The sequence below is a fragment of the Nannospalax galili genome, unplaced genomic scaffold (assembly GCF_000622305.1).
Source record: "Nannospalax galili isolate Female #2095 unplaced genomic scaffold, S.galili_v1.0 scaffold386, whole genome shotgun sequence".
Taxonomy (NCBI): Eukaryota; Metazoa; Chordata; class Mammalia; order Rodentia; family Spalacidae; genus Nannospalax; species Nannospalax galili.
This window is the reverse complement of record NW_008356676.1, coordinates 1,328,552-1,335,194: the sequence shown is the minus strand read 5'-3', so window position 1 is coordinate 1,335,194 and position 6,643 is coordinate 1,328,552. Positions and strand designations below refer to the sequence as shown.

Sequence of the window (6,643 nt, the reverse complement as noted above, 5' to 3'; positions counted from 1 at the left end):
CACCAGTCTGGTACTTTTAATTATCATGTACTATGTAGATAAGGCTTGAGTTAAAAAACCAAATCTTCTCAGATAAACTTGGACTAGATATATATTTTGTTCCTTAAACTAGTTGACTAAACTATGACCATAGACATTTTAAGATTATGTGTATATTATTTTTGTCTCATCCTTTATATATCATAACAAACCTAAACCGACCTTCATTACTTGCTTAGGCTTTCTCATTTTTTCTATTTTGGAAAATATCTCCATTCCCATATCCTTTTAACATCTTTTGCATTCTCATTTTCTTTTTTTAAAAATAATTATGAGACACAATAGCATTAAAAAATAAATTTTCCACCTATTGTGGGACTTTTTTTCCTGGGGATGCTAAGCAATGCTTATTATCTTTCAAGGTTCTAGTGTTGAGCCAATGCTTGATTAAAATTTTACTGGAGAACCAATGAACTCATTAAGCTTACTTATGGAGATAACTGAGGGGTTGCTGAGGTGTATTTATGACCTGAGGGTATGCACATTGGAAAGCCTTTAAGTTATTTAGACAACTATTTCTCATTGATGATTTTAACCAGAAAGTGCTGTTTAGATGTAAGACTTCAAATCTTGGTCTGCAGGTGGTCTGTCCACCTGTAGTGAAGAGAGACAACCTGCTATTCTAAAATGATAGATAAATTTGTTTTCTCCCCCTATCTAGAAGCCTTTGAGAGGGAGCTGACACTGATTCTAACCACTCCAACAGCTATTAAAATACCTGAAAACAAATCTTGAATCCAGCACTCTTGAGTCCAGCCTTGCCAGACAAAAGAAAACTGAGGAGGAACCCAATGGAGGGATGCTTTTGGAGGCCCTTTTCAAGAAATTCCAATGGACTCTCATATGAAAATTTGAAAATTGCCCTGTTCTGACTTTTTTCTAGTTCCCTGTCTAGAACTTTTAATGCTAATTACTCTTGCCTTTACTTCTCCTTCACATCTCCTATTCACCAGTCAAGGACTTTCTTTTCTCCCTACAGATAAGAGTTCTGCACTTTGGGAGTCTTTTAGATAGACCCACTGAAGGGGTACTCCAATTGCCTCACCCTGTGTCCCTGTTCAGCATGGAAGAAGCCAGAGCAGTCTGTATCTGATTCCCTATTGGCGATTTGGGTAACCTCTTCAGAGGATGATGTGATAGGAATAGGAGGTAGGAATTGGCTAGGCAGTTAGGGTAAAAATACTCCAAAGAAAAGTAGTCAGTTTCTTGGCTAAAGGTCAAAATGTCCTTGGGCCTTGGGCCTCTTAGCAACATACTCTGTTCCAAAGGCCCAAAATGTTGAAAGTATTTGGAAGCTTTTATCTAATCCTTAAAAGATTTTAGCATTACCTCTTCGGCGGGGGGGAATGTTAGAGGAGCCAAAAGCCCCATTAAAAAAAAAAAGAAAAGAAGAAAGAATACATGAGGTTATCAGGAAAAAGTAGTGATAGGGAGATATGGGAGGAGTTGAAGGGAAGGAAGTGTACATGGATTTGTTCAAAACACCTTATGTCCATGTATGAAATTCTCAATAAATTATTTTAAAAATATGTCAGACAGATTTTAAAAGGAAATGGACTATCAGAATGGTAAATGAAGGCAAAGTCAAGTTTTAAAGAGCATTAGTATTTCTCCTTGTCAAGAGACAAGGCCCAATGCCAGGAATGAATTCCCTCTTTTGAAATTGTTGACCAGAAGTCTAGACCTCATATAATACTGGCCATTGCCCCTGCTCTTGGTTTCCCACAAGAATTTCATGGTAAGACACTATTGCTGAAGACACTACATACATGCACTCATATCTATGTGGTCTTGTGCCACGGTGCCATGTGTATGGAGGTTAGAAGAAAACTCTCAGAAGTCAGTGGTCTCTTTCCACCTTGTTGAGGCAGGATCTTCCTTGTTTGTTTCTTCCATGCTGGATACTCCAGTATAGCTGACCCCCAAGCTTCCACATGAAACTCCTGACTCTGCCTCCCATCTTGTAAAGCCAACAAGGAGAGATCAAGCTGGTGCTGACTTCAAAGTCTCATCTCTACTGTTAGTTTTCAAAGTGTTGGAAGGTGTTATGCACACTACCTGAAAAGAAAAGCAATCATCAACTGTACCCAACTGTGAATCCTGCAAGCTACAACAGCAACTGATATGCCCACTGGTGCAATAGTGGCACAAATGTTATGGGAGTAATTAACCACTTTCTAATTGGATTTAACGTCTACTTCATAAGATGGAACCCATACCTGACATTGATATCTGGCTTAGGAACCGGAGGCTAGACAGGTCACAGGCCATATGGGGGAGCCTAATGCTATTATTCTGCTAAATAGATATAGTATTAAACTGACTCCTAATGACATATTGTTATACCCATAGATTAATGCATCTCTCAGCTCTCATCAAAGAAGCTTCCTTATGCAGCAGATGGTGATTAACACAGAACTCCACAACTGACCAGTGAGCAGAGAACAAGAGGCTGCAGAGTGCTTATCCCTGAATAGGACATCTGTATCAAACTTCCGCCTTCCAAGGCTCAGAGATCATTGCAGAAGAGGCTGGGGAAAGACTGTAAGAGCAAGAGATGGTGAATGGTCACAAGAAAATAGAGTTTTCCAGACAGCTAGTCAGTTACCCATATGAACTCGCAGCAATGGTGACAGTATGCACAAGTCTCACCTAAGCTCAAGCTAGACAAAAATCCCAGCATAGTCATTGGGAAGTGGGTAAGAAACCACAGCCCTACCTGAGGAAGTATTGGCAACTGATGACTGCTGGGAGGGGGAGAGTCAGTCTCATTTAAGGGTGAGACTCTTGGTAGGTTGACCAGTCTCCAGAGGATGAATCTTTGGTGAAGGACATTTGGGGACACGGATTTGACTGTATACATACATATATACATATATATACATATATGTATGCATATATGTACATGAAATTGAGTGGAGGGTAGTAAGGGAGTAAGATAGGGGAGAGGAATCTAAATATGATCAAAATACATTGTATGAGGGGCTAGAGAGATGGCTCAGTGGCTAAGAACACTGGGTGTCCTTGCAGAAGACCCAGGTTCGAATCCCAGCACTGACATGGCAGCTAACAACTCTCTGTAACTCCAGTCCCAGGGGATCCAACAGCCTCTTCTGACCTCAGCGGGCATTGCACAACACAGGTGTACTTACCTACACACAGGCAATACACACATACACATAAAATAAACATAAATAAATAAAATTTTACAAAAAAGTTAAATAAAAAATATTGTATGAAGGTCTCAAAAATTCAATAAAAATAGTAAAAAAGATACATGAGATTTGAAAATAAGCAAGTGATCAAGAAGACAAAAAGTAATTGATAAAACTACAAAAATTAATCTTATCTTTATTATGTCTCTCATACACTGAAATTTGAAATCCACAACTTCACCATAAACATTCTTTTCAAACATATATGATAAAAGCCTAAACATTATTCATATGGTAGATCATAGTCGACCCATGCATCAGCAGTTACCAGGAAAAGCTGGTTCTAACAGGATTCCAGAAACAAGCCCAGACAAGCCTGAACAAGGCCAAATGCGGAACATGGCCGAATGCGGATGTGGATGGTCTCCACATGAGTGTATTACCTGCATGTATGTAAATGCACCCATGTCGTGCAATACCTGTGGAGGTCAGAAGAGAGTGCTGGAGTCTCCTGGAACTGGAGTTACAGGTGCTTGTTAGAAGTCATGCGGGTGCTGGGAACCGAACGTGGGTCCTCTGCAAGAACAGACAGTGATCTTAACCACTGAGACATCTCTTCAGCCCCAATAGCCACTGTTTTAAAAAAAAAAGTCAAATAAGAACAAAAATGTAAATCTTTATAATTAAGAAAATTTAAAACTTATGCTAGGAGGCAAGGCTCTGTGGTTCTGCTTTGTTTTGTTTCATTCTGTTTCTTGAGAGTAGAAACCTTGGTTGCTTTTCCTTTAAATTTTCTTTTCATGGAGGTTTATACACTAAACGATTCTGGAAAGTTGAGATGGTATCCCACCCAGAGCAAAAGGCACGTTGTTTATATTAATACAAAAATATAGGGGCTGGGAGATGGCTCAGTTGTTAAGAGCACTGACTGCTCTTGCAAAAGACCTGGGTTCGATTCCCAGCACCCACATGGTGGCTATGAACTGTCCTTAACTCCAGTTCAAGGGGAATCCAAAGCCCTCTTCTTGCCTCTGCAGCACTGCATGACACGGGTGCATTCACATACATGCAGGCAATACACTCAAACACATAAAATAAAAATAATAAATAAAATATTTTAAAAATGTAAAGATAATGCTTTCTTTCTCTGTGGCAAAGGTTGGAAAGCCCATTAGAAAAGATTTGGGTTCTTGAAAATAATGTATGTGTATGCTATATACACATTCATGTGTATTTACATGTATGTGTAGGTATGTGTGTATGCATGTGCACATGTGTGTAGAAGTCAGAAGTCAACATCGGGTATCTTTATCTTTTTTTTAATTGATCCAAGAATTTCATACAGTGTATCTTGATCTTATTCAGACCTCCTCCCTCATCTTCAACCTTACCTTACCTCCTACACCCTTGACTTCATGTTTTCTATTAGCAAATGAAAAACCTCATCCATCTTACATAGCACATCTGAGCTGGGTGCTAGAGAAATCACATCTCATTAGAATGTCAGTGATCTATACTTCTTATACACAGATGTGCCAAATTATATGTCTATCTTATTTTTTGAGACAGGGTTTGTTGCTGAACCTGGAGCTAAACCTGCTATCCATCCTGCAGGTGCTGGGATTACAGATGCATGTAAACCACCACATCTGAATTCTTATGTGGGCTCTGGGGATCTGAACTCAGCTCAGATTCTCATGCTTGCACAGCAGGCTGTAAGTTCACTTTTCCTTTCTGTAATATAGCTCACTGATTATGAAGGCATTGTCTGGCTCTTTCTGTACTGGCCCATGGGGATGGGGAAACTGACCTGGCCTGGTGTAGCATACCTTTAATCCTAGCACTCAAGAGCCAGAGGCAAAAGCAGAGGCAGAGGCAGAGGCAGAGGCAGAGGCAGAGGCAGAGGCAGAGGCAGAGGCAGAGGCAGAGGCAGGCAGATCTCTGTGAGTTTGAGGCCAGCCTAGTCTACATAGTGAGTTCCAGGCCTTCCAGAGCTGAGATCCTGTTTTAAACAAAATAAAACAAAAAACAACCCTACACACACACACACACACACACACACACACACACACACACACACAGAGGCACATGCACGTGCATGCACACACACCCCAGTACATGCTCCGGATATAACTATGGCTGTGAACAATAGGCCATCCTTTGAGTCTAGACCAGATGACTCTTGTCTTTTGCTAGCATGTAGAATTCTGGCAAGCTAAATTGTTAGCTCGTGTATAGTATAGAATCTCAGGCCCTTAATTCTGCTTGACATATGCTTTTAAATAGACATACCTATTAGATAATGAAATCAGAAAACCTTCATAATTAAATGATAGAATCTTTTGTGATCAAAGACAATCTTTAAAAGAATACATAGAAACACGGTTTATGTTAGAAAAGAAAAAGAAGAAAATAAATGAGCCACATACGCATAAGAAGAGGGTGCATTTGAAAAAGAATAAAACCTAATACAATAGAGATTATTTAGAAACAGCAGAAATGAATTTTTATTACTTTTTTTTTCATGGCGGTATTTTATATGTTTCACATCGCTAGAAAAGAATCCCAGGATTTTCCCTCCTGTGTGTTTTTGCCTTGCTTCTTCATGGTCCATGATGCCAGCTGAGGCTGTTAGTACAATGAAACCAAACTGACAGGACTGGAACAGATTATTGCTGCCACTTTTCTAGGTCTTTGAGCTGCACATCAAATCTGGGGCTGACCACACCACACTTGTTTAACCTGCCCGTGAGGTTCACAACAATTTTCCCAGCTCTCTGATCATCAATGATTTCAAATTCGCCAATGTAACCATGCTCCATCATCACAGTCAGTAAGCAGATGATGACTTTGAAGCACGACCTGATGAGGACCTGGTGGTTGCCTCTCTTCTCAGCATCGTTGATGCTCTTCAGAGTACCAGCCAGGACATTCATGCTCACCATGGTGGCGGCACCGAAAGATGGCAGAAAGAGCAGACAGGGTTTCCCTGTAGTCCAAGCTGGTCTTGAATTCATTATTTTGTAGGTCAGGTTGGCCTCTATCTCAGAGATCAACCTGCCTCTGTCTCCCAAGTGCTGGGATTAAAGGTGTGAAACCACCATGCATAGAAGAAATTAATTTTTTTAAGTGGGAGATGAGCAGAAGAAAAAACAGTCTTCTAGGAGGATTAATATAAATGGATAATTTCTAGTTAAAATGATGATAAAAATAAAAGATGTCATAAATATATCCATGAAGAAAACCATGAGAAAACCTGCTAATTTGGAGACTAATTTTTAAAAATTAGGGGGGGGTAGAGAGATAGCTTAGTGGTTGGAATGCTTACTGCTATTACAGAAGATGGAGTTTGGTTCCCAGCACCAGCATCAGGCTGCTCACAATCAGTTTTTAAAAAGAATGAAAAAGAAGGCATTGTCGATGTAAATCAAGGCAACAGGTAGGGCTAC

General features: G+C 40.0%; 1 pseudogene; it reads right to left on the bottom strand.

Moving 5' to 3' along the window:
• Positions 1-2,059: 2,059 nt before the first annotated feature.
• LOC103751311 lies at positions 2,060-6,142 on the bottom strand (annotated as a pseudogene).
• Between the last annotated feature and the right edge of the window lie 501 nt (positions 6,143-6,643).